Source organism: Ambystoma mexicanum, chromosome 5q (genome assembly GCF_040938575.1).
Source record: "Ambystoma mexicanum isolate Mex_15411 chromosome 5q, UKY_AmexF1_1, whole genome shotgun sequence".
Lineage (NCBI taxonomy): Eukaryota > Metazoa > Chordata > Amphibia > Caudata > Ambystomatidae > Ambystoma > Ambystoma mexicanum.
The window spans coordinates 142,763,547-142,781,832 of NC_090933.1; positions in this window are offsets into that span (position 1 = coordinate 142,763,547).

The window sequence follows — 18,286 nt, forward strand, 5'->3', positions numbered from 1 at the left end:
GGTCCCGTACCGGCCCCCTTCATTATGGGAGCGCCAGCCTTATAATGAGGCCCCATGACTCCAAGTGGGAAACACCGCAAATAACGTAAATCAAAACAGTCACTTAAAAGAGAATTGTGTTGGTTTTCTTGACAGAGACTGCAATACGTGGTGCCAGTATATTCTAGCACTCCATGTTTGAGTGAGTGGCAGCAACCCTCATTGTGCAAGATAATGATGGACTACAAAGGGCGACTCAACAATGACAATGGGCCTCATTACGAGTATGGAGGCAGCCATGCCCTTAATAAGGGCATGGCTGCCTCAATACGGGGTCCCAGTAACGGATTCCTTCTATGAGGAATAACTGGGTTATTCCGACTTTGGAGGACCCGGTAATTCCTCCATGAAGGAACCCATGCCCATTCCCATTTGAGCCCCCGTGGGGCTCAATGGGAATGGGGAGGGAGCTAATAACGGGCCCGTTAATAACGGGCCCGTTATTAGCTCCCTGGTCCCCTCGCGGGACCCGCAAAGGACGTCTGGTCTGACCAGGCTCCTTACCGGGTCCCGCAAGGGGACCTCATAATAGGGCATCCCGTAATGAAGGGTGCTGATCCGGGTCCCCTTCATTACGGGAGCGCATATGTTGTAATGAGGCCCAATGGGCCTCATTACAAGTTTGGAGGTAGCCATGGCGCTATTAGTGCCATGGCTGCCTCCAAACTCGTTCAGTTACCGGTCCATTCAAAGGTTGGTGGGACCGGTAATTCCCCATTCACCAGGGCCCTTATCCATTCCCATATGAGCCCCCATAGGGCTCAATGGGAATGGGGAAGTCGCTAATAACGGTACTGCAAATTGCAGTACCGTTATTAGCTCCAGAGTCCCTTTGCGGGTCCCGTCCTTAACGCCTGGAAAAACCAGGCGTTAAGGGAGGACCCGCAAAGGGAACTCGTAGTAGGGCAGTAAGGGATTACCGGCACTGGTGCCCTTACCGGTGCCGTTAATCCCTTACCGCCCGCCTTGTAATGAGGGCCATTGTGATTAATTTTTAAATACCTAAATACATATTTACCTTTGCAAACCACCCTGATTCCTGGTTCAGTGTGACTGGAGGGGTTCCAGGAGAAGGGCGTGATATGAGGGGTATATCGTTCAGAATAAAGAACTTTTAGACAAAAATAAAAAAGGATTTCAGTTGTGCACTACATGCTAGGCATTGACTTGGGTGTGTGCCGGATGGAAATCACTTTCAGTGGTATACAAGAGAAAAGCACCTTGTCAGCAATATCAAGCTGGGTAGGGGATTGGGTCTTCCATTGTAGATGTATAAAGGTTTTTTTTTTTTACGTGTGTGCAAGCAACTTTTTTGTTTTTTCTCTTTATATGCAATTCTGTTTGCCTCTCCTCACATTTTTACCACATTCTGGTCAATGCTTCTTGCACAGTGTAAAAGAAAATGCCATTGCCAATGGCGCTCAAATAAATGCCAATTCTATGGAACCACTGCATATTTGTGACCTCATGATCTAGTAGTGGATGGAGAAAATGCCAGCCGTCTGCATAAATTCACACATGCTTCCATTTATAACACACCTTCTGACCTCTGGCTGGGGACAAATTACACCATGCTCATAATGGCAGGATGTGGCACGTGCGCTTTCCCATCTACAGTGAGGGCCGCGGCCCAGTAAAGCAGACACAATACTTCTTCCCTTTGCACTGGCATTTTTGCGGCACTCCCTTATTGGGTGCTGTCAAATTTTGAAACACGCATGTAGCAATCACGTACCAAATCTCTGCACTGCACACTATCATTTCTGTTAACACTCTCAGTGCACGTTCCATTTGATTCCAATGTCCCTCCACCAGAAACCTCTACTAAAGAATGCACAATTGCAGCATCCACAAAGATCCTGAGGCACACCCAGCACACCTTTGGCCATGCACACAACAGTGCAGCCCTTGCCCACAACCACCACAACACTATGGATTAATGCATGCAACCATGTGGGCAGCTAACATTATGCACAAACGTAACATGCGTAGCAGCACTTCTACCCAACTCCCCCATACCATAAAACACCCATTCATGAAAACGTGTCACAAATAGCAGAATCCACAAACATACCAATGCCTGCACCACCCCTACCCACTGCCATTCACAAAGTATTGTGTCACTGGCAACCTAAGCACAACCTCTTCGCAACATTGGGCCTACTTAAATAAATCTGCACACAGCAGAGTAACCAAGCACATATAAGCTGCACTTCAACCATACTCTCTTCCGACCTCACATTATATACACACTGCACTCTGTGGCCACACTGCACAACTTCTCACTGCACCATCTCCTGCCGTACAGCAAATACTGTAGCATGTTGCAACTATCTCCAAAACCATGGAACACACAATACACACTTTTCAGTACACTTGTGCTGCTGTAGCATATCTACAATGAGCTCCACACCCATTCTCCAAAGATTGCCACCCTGTGCCTATAAGCTGCACTTCAACCATAGCTTCTTCCATACTCACATTATATAAACACTGCACCCTGTGGCCACACTGCACAACTTCTCATTGCACCATCTCATGCCGTACACCAAATACTGTAGCATGTTGCAACTAACACCACAAACCATGGAACACACAAGACATGCTTTTCAACTCACTTGTGCTGCTGTAGCACGTCTGCAATGTGCTCCACACCCATTCTCTGAAGATCACCACCCTGTGCCTGATGCACTGTCAAACCTGCATTGCTGCAGTGGGTGTGCTCCTTGCACACATTCCCCACACCGTAATGCAACCATGCATGTCAGCATGTCACCAACTACCACTATGCACATACACACCACTGGCACAAGCACCCCTACCCAACCTCCGCACCGCGAAGGAGCTATACAGCGTAAAATACAACAGTTACCATAATCTACAAACATTACACTGTCTCCGGCACCCCTACGCCCTTTCATTCACATACTATGGTCTTACCCACTTCCATTCAGAAGGTATTGCCTCACTGCCAACCTAACCACAAAATGTTAACAACATTGCACCTACTCCAAGCAATCTGCACACAGCACACTATCCAAGCACATATAAGCTACACTTCAACCATACCCGCTTCCATACTGACAGTATGCAAACACTGCACCCAGTGCCCACACTGCGTGATTTCTCACTCCAACCAAACATGAAAAACCTAACCATGTTCTAACAGTGATATCACCTGTGAAACCAAACATACACGCATGGCAGCTCACTTCTGCTGCTCTATTGAGTCTAAAATGTGCTCAACAACCATTCTGTACAAATCACCACCCTCTAACTGATGCAGAGTCAAAAATGCATTACTGCGGTGGGTGTGCTCAAACCCTAGGCTCTTGAGTGCATGGTCTACGACCTTCGGTCATGCACCCAATAGTCTAGGCCTTGAACACTCCCACCGCAACGTAATGCCACCATGCATGTCACCATGTCACTAACTACGACAATCCACATACAAACCACTGCCGCCAGCACTCCTACCCAACCTGCGTTCCGCAATGGAGCTATGCAGCAATAAATTGCAACAGTTACCATAATGTAGAAAGAAAACACTGTCTCCTGCACCGTTGTGCACTTTAATTCACATACTATGGGCGTACCCACTTCCATTCACAAAGTACTGTGTCAGTGCCAACCTACCCACATACTGTTTGCAACATTGGCCCTACTCGAACCAATCTGCACACACCACACTATGCAAGCACCACCCTCCACCGGATGCAGAGTCAGACATGCATTTCTGCGGTGGGTGTGCTGAAGCCCAAGGCACTTGAGTGCATGCCCTACAGCCTACGGCCTTCGGCCATGCACCCAATAGTCTAATCCTTCAAAAGACCCACTGCTACTTCATGCACCCATGCATGCCATCATGTGTCCAACTACTGCAATCCATCCGCAGAGCACAGCCCCCCGCGATCCCACCCAACCTATGTCATGTGCAATTCACTCCCCTTCTGAAATTCACCTACCACCACTCACCACAGGAAGAGGTCACCGCAAACAGGTTGCAGCATAAGCTATCAGGCTATTACGACAGCTGTCTCCAATCACCACACAAAGTAGTCACCTGCTGAGGTACCCGTGAAGTGGCGCAATATGCAAAAATACTGCAGGCACTCCGTCTTCTTCCACCTATTTACATATGTTACATGAGCCACTTCTCACTCCCCCACTCTTTCCCTCCCTTCTTGCCACCAACACATGGCATATGGTATGCTTTCCAGACCCTTTCGCCGGTACACTGTCTTCGGATACAACATGGCAGCGTTAGCCACAAAATGTTGATGCACAGCACGATTCCCTCCAGCCATCCACCGGCCACGTCCAAAGTTCTCCGACAGCACGCCTTTCCGCAAGCCAATGACACTTCTGTCCACAGAGCGAACAGGGAAATCGGTCAGTGGAGTGGACCCAGATATCACAAATTTTTAGAGGCGTACATTTCAGTTGTTTGCAACAAAATCACTGATTGGATTCCCACCCAACACACAAAAGCACACTTTCTGATCCAAGCCCTTGCTCCTGCCGCAAATTTGGTGCAAATCCGTCCAGCCATTTGGGCTGTAGCCGTGTGAACAAAAAATGTTGTGGGACCCCCCCTATACCTTTGCCCCCCCTGCACGAAACCTCGCCCAACTTGGAGTGAAAATTCAGACCCGGCCATATACTTTTTATCTAAAGTTTGGTGACGATTCCTCCAGGGGGAACAGAGATATAAAATGCAGTAAAAGTGGTCTTCCTATGAGTTTAGCAACCTAACCATACCTACACGGCTGCTACCGCGTGCCATGTAATGTGAGACCTTTCATGGGACGATAAGTTGGGTTCTATACAAATACAATTATAAGTGTGTGTTTAGATTTTTGGTTTGTTTATGTCATGCAGCATTATGTAGCAAACTATTAATACACTTGAATCACTCTTTAAGTGATAAGGATGAGGATGTTCTACGGAATTACTAGGCTCTGCCCACTTGCACAGTTTTAAAATAATACTCACACAATGGCACTAAACTTCTCCTGAGGCTACTTGACAGGGGACCACAGTTTAAGGTCCCCTCTAAAGATCAGGACATTGGTCTTATCAGAACTGAATTTCAGTGAGTTGTTTTTTTATCTAGGAGATATCAGCCACGCAATTTTTAAAGCTGATGTGCAAGAAGCGAGTAAAACCGTTGAGGTGAACCAGCTGTCGAGTATTGTCAGCACAGGTAAAGAATGAAAGTCCATGGGATTCGATGAGTGGTGCAAAGGGTTGAAGATAGAAAATTAAAATGCAGGGGGATGCTAATAGCACTGAGGTACACCACAAGTGAGAGGGTGGACAGAGGTAGTTAGACAGGCTGAACGTGGTCTGTAAGAGAACAATGACCCTACTATGCTTGTGGAATTTGCATAGTTAAGTCAAATCTTGCAAGGTCTTGAAGGCTGCAGAGATGTCTAACAGGACTAAGTCTACAGATGGGTCTTTATCTGGAGCTGTAGATAGATGGTCGAGTGCTGCATCCAGCATTGTGGAGGGCTTGAAGCTCGGGATTCATAGTATTCCAGTATCTGAGAAGGAGCAGGCGGAAGAGAATAAATATCAAAGTTAAGTGGCACAGCTGGTTCAAAAGAATACTTCTTGAGGATGGAGCAAACATCAGCAGATTTGAAGGTGTGAAGGTCAGAACCCGAACTCGGAAATGTGATGAGAAAATTGAGAGGGGGAGGCAGGACCTCCGACCAGAGTGAGGTGAGTGATATTTGTTCCGAGAGATATGGGTAAGAATAGAGGGGCGGAAGATAGAAGCTAAACTGTGGAGAAGGTGAGGGGGGTTGTCAGGTGGTAGAATAAAAGAAGGAGGGAATGGTGTGGGGACGTGAGTGCCCAAATGGACTGTACTTTGTGTCAGAAGTTAACTGTTGCTCACAGAGCTATAATGGGAGTGTAGTGGAGGAAATTGAAGAAGGGGAGAGAAGAACTGCAAGGACAGCAAACACTTCATTATATTTATTATTGAAGTTTTCAATGCAATCTAAAAAGTGGGTGTTTTCGTCAGTGCGTATATTTGTTGACCCTGTTCCTGATGAATGAGCTTGGTCAAAGTCGAATCTGCTTTATTTCACGTGATTGCCCAAAAAAGCACAAGTAGCAATTACAAACATTTTAACTTTCAATAAAAAAGAAAGTATTTGGAACGTTTGTACAGTTTAAGACAGAGCAGTTGGTATACATAGTTATATAAATAATACACATTATTATTTCAAACCATTATACAGTATAAAAAGTACCTAAGTAAAGTGCGTAACTAGATGACGTGGAAAGATTACATGAGATAAATTAATTGACTTCAAATGATACTTTTGCAAATGCCAGGCATGATGAATATAGCTAGAAGCAGCAAAAACAACTTCTGACTGCAGTGTTGACTTGCACATAACATAGGCATCAATATCAAAACTTGCACTTTGTTTAGTGAGCTTTGGCACCAACCATCTCTTTCTGATTTCACTATATCGGGGTCAAAATAACAGGAAGTGAATCACAGTTTTGACTGTAGTAGGAAAAAAGGGTTATGTTCTGAAAGAGTCATAGTTGGACAAGCTGCAGGTAAACTCAGCCAAGGCAAAGACATTCAATCTGATTTTTAGGAATAGAACCTGGGGGAAAGATCTCATTCAGGAAATGTTCTTCTAAAAAAGAAGTCTTGTGTTAAAAGGTATCTCTCAAATCTGGAAAAGGTGTTGGATTTTTCAAAATGAACATTTTTGAATCTTTGTTTTGCTTTTCTCAGATCCTTACTTGAGATAACTTCAAATTATGTAACAGGTGGCTCATACAAATGGATTCCAGAACATTCCTCACATGCCTGAGCCATTTCCAGTTACTACCGCCTTGCGGTTGGATAAAATCTCACATGGCTTCTTCGTAGAGACTCAATTCTTTTGTTGATTGGATTCATATCCAATATAAAACAGGATCAAAAAAGACCTCATAATCTATGGGGACTCTTCCAATTTTTAAATACAGCAAGAATGGATGAGTGCGGACTAGGAGACCAATCGTTTGTTTCAAAAATGTACTTTCAACTGTTAAAAGATTGTGCACATTATGATAACCCGTATTTTCATTGCAGTAAATGGCGGGAGGGACGGCTTGGAGTAGGTAAACTGTTCACTAGGCGATGGCTTAGTGAGCGCAAGGCCCCATTTGACCTTTTTCAGAATTTGTTCACGTTTGCCAATTTGTAATGTCCAGCTAGTAGAGTTTTGAATATGAACCCATAAATGGTCAATATTACTGACTTGTTTCGGTATAACACCTTCGAGGGGATATTTCTTATCCTTTCTCGAATGTGCATATCTTGCTAATATTGATGGTAAACTTCCTTTCCTCACAGAAGGATGAAGCCACTCCTAATTGCTTTTATAACCACGTGGGTGCCTTGGAGGATATGACAGCATCATCGGCATAGAATATAACTCAGATTTTTATTTTGGCAACTGACGGGGCAATTTGCATTCAACTTTGAGTGTTTAACTGCTAACACCTTTATATATATATATATATATATATATATATATATATATATATATATATATATATATATTATCCAAAAAAGCAATGGGGCAAAAAAGCACCTATACCTAACCCCACTTGCAATGGGTATCCTTTTGGTGATCTCCACCCCTTGTCCATAGTGTGCAGTGGCAAAGTTATTTTCATTGTGTCTCCGGATGGGATTTCATATTTCTATGGATGCCTTCAGACTTTCCAGGAGCTCCCATAAAATATTATGATCAACTCGGTCGAAGGCTGTTCAAAATCTTTAAAATACCATATTTGCTTAAAACTAAAAAAAACACAAAAGCTTGATTGGCCGTACTTCTGGCTTTTCTAAAAACATGCCTGTTTTTCAGCTCAAATAGAATGTTCCTCCACCCAGTCCTCCAGATATCTCAGATACACTTTAGCATAAACCTAAGCAAAAATATCTATCAGCAGATTCTGGGCAATAAGTGTATTGCTTTGGTCTTTCCTATCAGTAGCACACCTGAAGACCAATCAGTTGCTTAAAAGTTTGCAGCTGCCTTAGTGTTTGATATTTATCTGTTTGAGTTATCAATGCTCTTAAAAGATCTGTTTGCCAACTGACAGTCTTTGTTGAACCATGACTTCCATGCACGGACCAATTCTCTAGCATTTATGGCTGGTTTGGTAACACATTTAGAAATTGAACCAGTTAAGTCATGGTATAATTTTTCAATACAAATGTCGCCTTGGGGTTCTCAGAAAGTGAGATTGGTGAAATAGCATCAAACATATACAGCTGTATTTTTGGATTATCCACATTTCCCCTTTTAAGGTGCTTCCTGTTGTTTGTAAGCACAATATTGGAATTGGCAGAGCAGTTTATTACGTTAGAGGTGACACTAACCTCTAGCATTGTTTTGTAGGTACGTTTAGCAGTTTTATACTGACAGATGTTTCAGTCACATTTTGCACCTTTAATCTGTGTTTTTCAAATGCAAGTGCTGGGATGAACCACAAAGACCTTCTGGTTTTTGAAAAAAAGAATTGATTTCATGGACATCTTTTGTCAAGTGTGAATGTGAGCCAATGACCAAAAGTGGTGGCTGCAGCAGAGGGGTCGAGATGTGATTGTTTGTGTTTAGGGGAGCAGAGATCAGAGCAAAGTGTATACAAGATAGCTTTTTCCAGGACCAGTTATATTTTTTAATTGATGGGAACAGTGTATGGGGGGGGGGCAGTTTGGCTAAACAGGAAATGGATTGCACAGTGGTCAGACCATCCAGTAGCTAAGATTTAATTGATGGTAGAATGGTGAAATATGCTGAAAATAAGGTCTAGTATTTTTAAGCACAGAAAAGCTGGGTGTGACCCATTATTTTGAGGTCGTCGACGAGGGGACGCACAAAAAGCCTAGAAATTGAAGTTGCAAACCAACACATCATTACTAAGGACATCAAAAAATGAATCAGCAAAAAAAGAAGTGGAGCTGGGAGGGCAGTAAACTAACATCACGACTAGAGATTGTGATTTAGGGAAGGTAGTGTCAACCTTCAAGATTTTGCCCAATTCAGGGAGGAAAGGTCAAAGAAGAAAAGGTGAGGAAGTCTATCTAGATCAGGATGACAGCACCTTCAGGGCATGTAGGGTGATTGATTTCTTTTTTGAGAAGGGAGTTTGAGGGAAAGCAGATATTATGGCAAGGCCAGCCTTATTATTGAGGCGAGTATGGGTGAGAAATTATAGGTAAAGCTGTTGGCATAAAACAGATTCAAAATGTCTGTGAGATGTCTGGGTAAGGAGTCAGTTTTAAGAAGCAAAGCATTATTATCTGCCTGAGGGAGGGAGATTGTGAAGGGCAAGGATGGGTGAGTGGAGACTGTCCAAGGTTGTTTGTGGCTAATGTGACTTCTGGGAAGAAAGCAAATTGAGTGTTCTTGTAATTGATTATAGTTAAAGTAGTTTCAGCAGAGTAACTACGTCTATCCTCGGAGGAAGGCCAGGAATAATTACCAGAGGGCACAGGGGTGAGGATGTGGCTCCAACACAGGAGAAGGATAGGTAACCTACAATGCTCTTCACAGTAGCCACATGGCTGAAACAGATCCCAGAAAACAGGTGTGCTCTTTTTCGCATTTTGATGTAAGCACCCAAAGGCACACTATAGTGAGACACTTATCCCACAGCATAGAACAGCAAAAGCCACAATGGTGCTCTCTGATCCCTAAGTGCTGCTGGTGACTTCAGTTCTGGCCAAGCTGACGTGTGCTTTTCTTTTGAGAAAGGTAACATAAGAAACAACAGGAGCCCAACCTAGGAGAGTGGCATAGGCCTCAGACTGACTTGCAGAAATTGCTTGATTGATTGATTGATTGTTTGATTGATTTGCAACATTTATGAGGCTCAACATTACTGGCCGGGGCATCAGAGCACTGATCATCTTATTGCTTTGGAGAATAAAAGAGGTTTGAGACATGAACGGAAATCGAGTAGGGATTTAGCGAAACCGATATAGAAAGGGAGGGAGTTGCAGGTTTTAGCACACAGCACTGCAGAATGTCTATCACCCATTTAAGCCAATATAATGCACAGTGAGTGAGCTAGTAACAGGTTTGGGCTGTGCCGTAACAATGAGGGAGCTGCGGGGGGGGGGGGGTATGCACTAGTATTCCGCTAACCAAATAAGAGGTGGGCATATTCTCCAGGCATTTAAAATCCAAACAGGTGATTTTATATTTAGCGCTCTATTGAAATGAGGGTCACTGGAGAGGTGCTATGGTCTCTGAAACATGATCATATTTGCAGAGTCCACACGTCAGGTGAATTGCCATATTTGGAGCCCATTATAATTTAGTAAGTAGCTAGTTACAGAGGCTCCCATGGAGGGCATTATAGTAATCCAATGTCGATTGTACAGTGTCAGACATTGCTAGCTTTTTGTGCCTTAATGGGAACAGGGGATCAATCTTTTGTAGCAGTTTATGACTGAAAAACCAAGCACTGTTTGGACTTGGTGGGCTAAAGCGACACTTTCATCAAAGAAGAAGCCCATGTTTTTGAGAATGTTTCACAAATTGTTACAGTTTTAAGACCCAGAGAGGATATCTTAAATATTTGAATAATTAAGTTGAAGATGATGAGTCAAAATACAAATTCTGCTAAAACAGGATTGTAAGGTGGAAAACTCTCCTTGCACTTGAGATTTCAACATAGATGTAAGTGTCATCTACATATGGCTGTATCTTAACATTTCATAACTGGAATAGCTAAGGAGGGGGGATACATTAAAGTGGACCACAGAAGGGGGACCCCTAAAGCACTACACAAGTGACTGGAACTGCAGCAGAGGATAAGGGACTCACATAAACCCTCTGATTATGGGTTTTAAATTATCAATATTATGATTGAGTGCTGCTAGTTATGTGAGTGACCAAGGACAATGGGCCTCATTCTGACCCTGCCGGTATCCTGGTGGTAGAGCTGCCAGGATACCAGCAAATGTAGTTACTGTTTTCAGCACCTGGTCAGGCAACATTGCCGCTGGATTACAGGTTGCCAGAGTGATGGTGTAAATCCCCATTTATGGAGTCCCATTGGATGGGAGCGCATATGTTGTAATGAGGCCCAATGGGCCTCATTACAAGTTTGGAGGTAGCCATGGCGCTATTAGTGCCATGGCTGCCTCCAAACTCGTTCAATTACCGGTCCATTCAAAGGTTGGTGGGACCGGTAATTCCCCATTCACCAGGGCCCTTACCCATTCCCATATGAGCCCCCATAGGGCTCAATGGGAATGGGGAAGTCGCTAATAACGGTACTGCAAATTGCAGTACCGTTATTAGCTCCAGAGTCCCTTTGCGGGTCCCGTCCTTAACGCCTGGAAAAACCAGGCGTTAAGGGAGGACCCGCAAAGGGAACTCGTAGTAGGGCAGTAAGGGATTACCGGCACTGGTGCCCTTACCGGTGCCGGTAATCCCTTACCGCCCGCCTTGTAATGAGGGCCATTGTGATTAATTTTTAAATACCTAAATACATATTTACCTTTGCAAACCACCCTGATTCCTGGTTCAGTGTGACTGGAGGGGTTCCAGGAGAAGGGCGTGATATGAGGGGTATATCGTTCAGAATAAAGAACTTTTAGACAAAAATAAAAAAGGATTTCAGTTGTGCACTACATGCTAGGCATTGACTTGGGTGTGTGCCGGATGGAAATCACTTTCAGTGGTATACAAGAGAAAAGCACCTTGTCAGCAATATCAAGCTGGGTAGGGGATTGGGTCTTCCATTGTAGATGTATAAAGGTTTTTTTTTTACGTGTGTGCAAGCAACTTTTTTGTTTTTTCTCTTTATATGCAATTCTGTTTGCCTCTCCTCACATTTTTACCACATTCTGGTCAATGCTTCTTGCACAGTGTAAAAGAAAATGGCATTGCCAATGGCGCTCAAATAAATGCCAATTCTATGGAACCACTGCATATTTGTGACCTCATGATCTAGTAGTGGATGGAGAAAATGCCAGCCGTCTGCATAAATTCACACATGCTTCCATTTATAACACACCTTCTGACCTCTGGCTGGGGACAAATTACACCATGCTCATAATGGCAGGATGTGGCACGTGCGCTTTCCCATCTACAGTGAGGGCCGCGGCCCAGTAAAGCAGACACAATACTTCTTCCCTTTGCACTGGCATTTTTGCGGCACTCCCTTATTGGGTGCTGTCAAATTTTGAAACACGCATGTAGCAATCACGTACCAAATCTCTGCACTGCACACTATCATTTCTGTTAACACTCTCAGTGCACGTTCCATTTGATTCCAATGTCCCTCCACCAGAAACCTCTACTAAAGAATGCACAATTGCAGCATCCACAAAGATCCTGAGGCACACCCAGCACACCTTTGGCCATGCACACAACAGTGCAGCCCTTGCCCACAACCACCACAACACTATGGATTAATGCATGCAACCATGTGGGCAGCTAACATTATGCACAAACGTAACATGCGTAGCAGCACTTCTACCCAACTCCCCCATACCATAAAACACCCATTCATGAAAACGTGTCACAAATAGCAGAATCCACAAACATACCAATGCCTGCACCACCCCTACCCACTGCCATTCACAAAGTATTGTGTCACTGGCAACCTAAGCACAACCTCTTCGCAACATTGGGCCTACTTAAATAAATCTGCACACAGCAGAGTAACCAAGCACATATAAGCTGCACTTCAACCATACTCTCTTCCGACCTCACATTATATACACACTGCACTCTGTGGCCACACTGCACAACTTCTCACTGCACCATCTCCTGCCGTACAGCAAATACTGTAGCATGTTGCAACTATCTCCAAAACCATGGAACACACAATACACACTTTTCAGTACACTTGTGCTGCTGTAGCATATCTACAATGAGCTCCACACCCATTCTCCAAAGATTGCCACCCTGTGCCTATAAGCTGCACTTCAACCATAGCTTCTTCCATACTCACATTATATAAACACTGCACCCTGTGGCCACACTGCACAACTTCTCATTGCACCATCTCATGCCGTACACCAAATACTGTAGCATGGAACACACAAGACATGCTTTTCAACTCACTTGTGCTGCTGTAGCACGTCTGCAATGTGCTCCACACCCATTCTCTGAAGATCACCACCCTGTGCCTGATGCACTGTCAAACCTGCATTGCTGCAGTGGGTGTGCTCCTTGCACACATTCCCCACACCGTAATGCAACCATGCATGTCAGCATGTCACCAACTACCACTATGCACATACACACCACTGGCACAAGCACCCCTACCAAACCTCCGCACCGCGAAGGAGCTATACAGCGTAAAATACAACAGTTACCATAATCTACAAACATTACACTGTCTCCGGCACCCCTACGCCCTTTCATTCACATACTATGGTCTTACCCACTTACATTCAGAAGGTATTGCCTCACTGCCAACCTAACCACAAAATGTTAACAACATTGCACCTACTCCAAGCAATCTGCACACAGCACACTATCCAAGCACATATAAGCTACACTTCAACCATACCCGCTTCCATACTGACAGTATGCAAACACTGCACCCAGTGCCCACACTGCGTGATTTCTCACTCCAACCAAACATGAAAAACCTAACCATGTTCTAACAGTGATATCACCTGTGAAACCAAACATACACGCATGGCAGCTCACTTCTGCTGCTCTATTGAGTCTAAAATGTGCTCAACAACCATTCTGTACAAATCACCACCCTCTAACTGATGCAGAGTCAAAAATGCATTACTGCGGTGGGTGTGCTCAAACCCTAGGCTCTTGAGTGCATGGTCTACGACCTTCGGTCATGCACCCAATAGTCTAGGCCTTGAACACTCCCACCGCAACGTAATGCCACCATGCATGTCACCATGTCACTAACTACGACAATCCACATACAAACCACTGCCGCCAGCACTCCTACCCAACCTGCGTTCCGCAATGGAGCTATGCAGCAATAAATTGCAACAGTTACCATAATGTAGAAAGAAAACACTGTCTCCTGCACCGTTGTGCACTTTAATTCACATACTATGGGCGTACCCACTTCCATTCACAAAGTACTGTGTCAGTGCCAACCTACCCACATACTGTTTGCAACATTGGCCCTACTCGAACCAATCTGCACACACCACACTATGCAAGCACCACCCTCCACCGGATGCAGAGTCAGACATGCATTTCTGCGGTGGGTGTGCTGAAGCCCTAGGCACTTGAGTGCATGCCCTACAGCCTACGGCCTTCGGCCATGCACCCAATAGTCTAATCCTTCAAAAGACCCACTGCTACTTCATGCACCCATGCATGCCATCATGTGTCCAACTACTGCAATCCATCCGCAGAGCACAGCCCCCCGCGATCCCACCCAACCTATGTCATGTGCAATTCACTCCCCTTCTGAAATTCACCTACCACCACTCACCACAGGAAGAGGTCACCGCAAACAGGTTGCAGCATAAGCTATCAGGCTATTACGACAGCTGTCTCCAATCACCACACAAAGTAGTCACCTGCTGAGGTACCCGTGAAGTGGCGCAATATGCAAAAATACTGCAGGCACTCCTCCGTCTTCTTCCACCTATTTACATATGTTACATGAGCCACTTCTCACTCCCCCACTCTTTCCCTCCCTTCTTGCCACCAACACATGGCATATGGTATGCTTTCCAGACCCTTTCGCCGGTACACTGTCTTCGGATACAACATGGCAGCGTTAGCCACAAAATGTTGATGCACAGCACGATTCCCTCCAGCCATCCACCGGCCACGTCCAAAGTTCTCCGACAGCACGCCTTTCCGCAAGCCAATGACACTTCTGTCCACAGAGCGAACAGAGAAATGGGTCAGTGGAGTGGACCCAGATATCACAAATTTTTAGAGGCGTACATTTCAGTTGTTTGCAACAAAATCACTGATTGGATTCCCACCCAACACACAAAAGCACACTTTCTGATCCAAGCCCTTGCTCCTGCCGCAAATTTGGTGCAAATCCGTCCAGCCATTTGGGCTGTAGCCGTGTGAACAAAAAATGTTGTGGGACCCCCCCTATACCTTTGCCCCCCCTGCACGAAACCTCGCCCAACTTGGAGTGAAAATTCAGACCCGGCCATATACTTTTTATCTAAAGTTTGGTGACGATTCCTCCAGGGGGAACAGAGATATAAAATGCAGTAAAAGTGGTCTTCCTATGAGTTTAGCAACCTAACCATACCTACACGGCTGCTACCGCGTGCCATGTAATGTGAGACCTTTCATGGGACGATAAGTTGGGTTCTACACAAATACAATTATAAGTGTGTGTTTAGATTTTTGGTTTGTTTATGTCATGCAGCATTATGTAGCAAACTATTAATACACTTGAATAACTCTTTAAGTGATAAGGATGAGGATGACTTGCACAGTTTTAAAATAATACTCACACAATGGCACTAAACTTCTCCTGAGGCTACTTGACAGGGGACCACAGTTTAAGGTCCCCTCTAAAGATCAGGACATTGGTCTTATCAGAACTGAATTTCAGTGAGTTGTTTTTTTATCTAGGAGATATCAGCCACGCAATTTTTAAAGCTGATGTGCAAGAAGCGAGTAAAACCGTTGAGGTGAACCAGCTGTCGAGTATTGTCAGCACAGGTAAAGAATGAAAGTCCATGGGATTCGATGAGTGGTGCAAAGGGTTGAAGATAGAAAATTAAAATGCAGGGGGATGCTAATAGCACTGAGGTACACCACAAGTGAGAGGGTGGACAGAGGTAGTTAGACAGGCTGAACGTGGTCTGTAAGAGAACAATGACCCTACTATGCTTGTGGAATTTGCATAGTTAAGTCAAATCTTGCAAGGTCTTGAAGGCTGCAGAGATGTGTAACAGGACTAAGTCTACAGATGGGTCTTTATCTGGAGCTGTAGATAGATGGTCGAGTGCTGCATCCAGCATTGTGGAGGGCTTGAAGCTCGGGATTCATAGTATTCCAGTATCTGAGAAGGAGCAGGCGGAAGAGAATAAATATCAAAGTTAAGTGGCACAGCTGGTTCAAAAGAATACTTCTTGAGGATGGAGCAAACATCAGCAGATTTGAAGGTGTGAAGGTCAGAACCCGAACTCGGAAATGTGATGAGAAAATTGAGAGGGGGAGGCAGGACCTCCGACCAGAGTGAGGTGAGTGATATTTGTTCCGAGAGATATGGGTAAGAATAGAGGGGCGGAAGATAGAAGCTAAACTGTGGAGAAGGTGAGGGGGGTTGTCAGGTGGTAGAATAAAAGAAGGAGGGAATGGTGTGGGGACGTGAGTGCCCAAATGGACTGTACTTTGTGTCAGAAGTTAACTGTTGCTCACAGAGCTATAATGGGAGTGTAGTGGAGGAAATTGAAGAAGGGGAGAGAAGAACTGCAAGGACAGCAAACACTTCATTATATTTATTATTGAAGTTTTCAATGCAATCTAAAAAGTGGGTGTTTTCGTCAGTGCGTATATTTGTTGACCCTGTTCCTGATGAATGAGCTTGGTCAAAGTCGAATCTGCTTTATTTCACGTGATTGCCCAAAAAAGCACAAGTAGCAATTACAAACATTTTAACTTTCAATAAAAAAGAAAGTATTTGGAACGTTTGTACAGTTTAAGACAGAGCAGTTGGTATACATAGTTATATAAATAATACACATTATTATTTCAAACCATTATACAGTATAAAAAGTACCTAAGTAAAGTGCGTAACTAGATGACGTGGAAAGATTACATGAGATAAATTAATTGACTTCAAATGATACTTTTGCAAATGCCAGGCATGATGAATGTAGCTAGAAGCAGCAAAAACAACTTCTGACTGCAGTGTTGACTTGCACATAACATAGGCATCAATATCAAAACTTGCACTTTGTTTAGTGAGCTTTGGCACCAACCATCTCTTTCTGATTTCACTATATCGGGGTCAAAATAACAGGAAGTGAATCACAGTTTTGACTGTAGTAGGAAAAAAGGGTTATGTTCTGAAAGAGTCATAGTTGGACAAGCTGCAGGTAAACTCAGCCAAGGCAAAGACATTCAATCTGATTTTTAGGAATAGAACCTGGGGGAAAGATCTCATTCAGGAAATGTTCTTCTAAAAAAGAAGTCTTGTGTTAAAAGGTATCTCTCAAATCTGGAAAAGGTGTTGGATTTTTCAAAATGAACATTTTTGAATCTTTGTTTTGCTTTTCTCAGATCCTTACTTGAGATAACTTCAAATTATGTAACAGGTGGCTCATACAAATGGATTCCAGAACATTCCTCACATGCCTGAGCCATTTCCAGTTACTACCGCCTTGCGGTTGGATAAAATCTCACATGGCTTCTTCGTAGAGACTCAATTCTTTTGTTGATTGGATTCATATCCAATATAAAACAGGATCAAAAAAGACCTCATAATCTATGGGGACTCTTCCAATTTTTAAATACAGCAAGAATGGATGAGTGCGGACTAGGAGACCAATCGTTTGTTTCAAAAATGTACTTTCAACTGTTAAAAGATTGTGCACATTATGATAACCCGTATTTTCATTGCAGTAAATGGCGGGAGGGACGGCTTGGAGTAGGTAAACTGTTCACTAGGCGATGGCTTAGTGAGCGCAAGGCCCCATTTGACCTTTTTCAGAATTTGTTCACGTTTGCCAATTTGTAATGTCCAGCTAGTAGAGTTTTGAATATGAACCCATAAATGGTCAATATTACTGACTTGTTTCGGTATAACACCTTCGAGGGGATATTTCTTATCCTTTCTCGAATGTGCATATCTTGCTAATATTGATGGTAAACTTCCTTTCCTCACAGAAGGATGAAGCCACTCCTAATTGCTTTTATAACCACGTGGGTGCCTTGGAGGATATGACAGCATCATCGGCATAGAATATAACTCAGATTTTTATTTTGGCAACTGACGGGGCAATTTGCATTCAACTTTGAGTGTTTAACTGCTAACACCTTTATATATATATATATATATATATATATATATATATATATATATATTATCCAAAAAAGCAATGGGGCAAAAAAGCACCTATACCTAACCCCACTTGCAATGGGTATCCTTTTGGTGATCTCCACCCCTTGTCCATAGTGTGCAGTGGCAAAGTTATTTTCATTGTGTCTCCGGATGGGATTTCATATTTCTATGGATGCCTTCAGACTTTCCAGGAGCTCCCATAAAATATTAT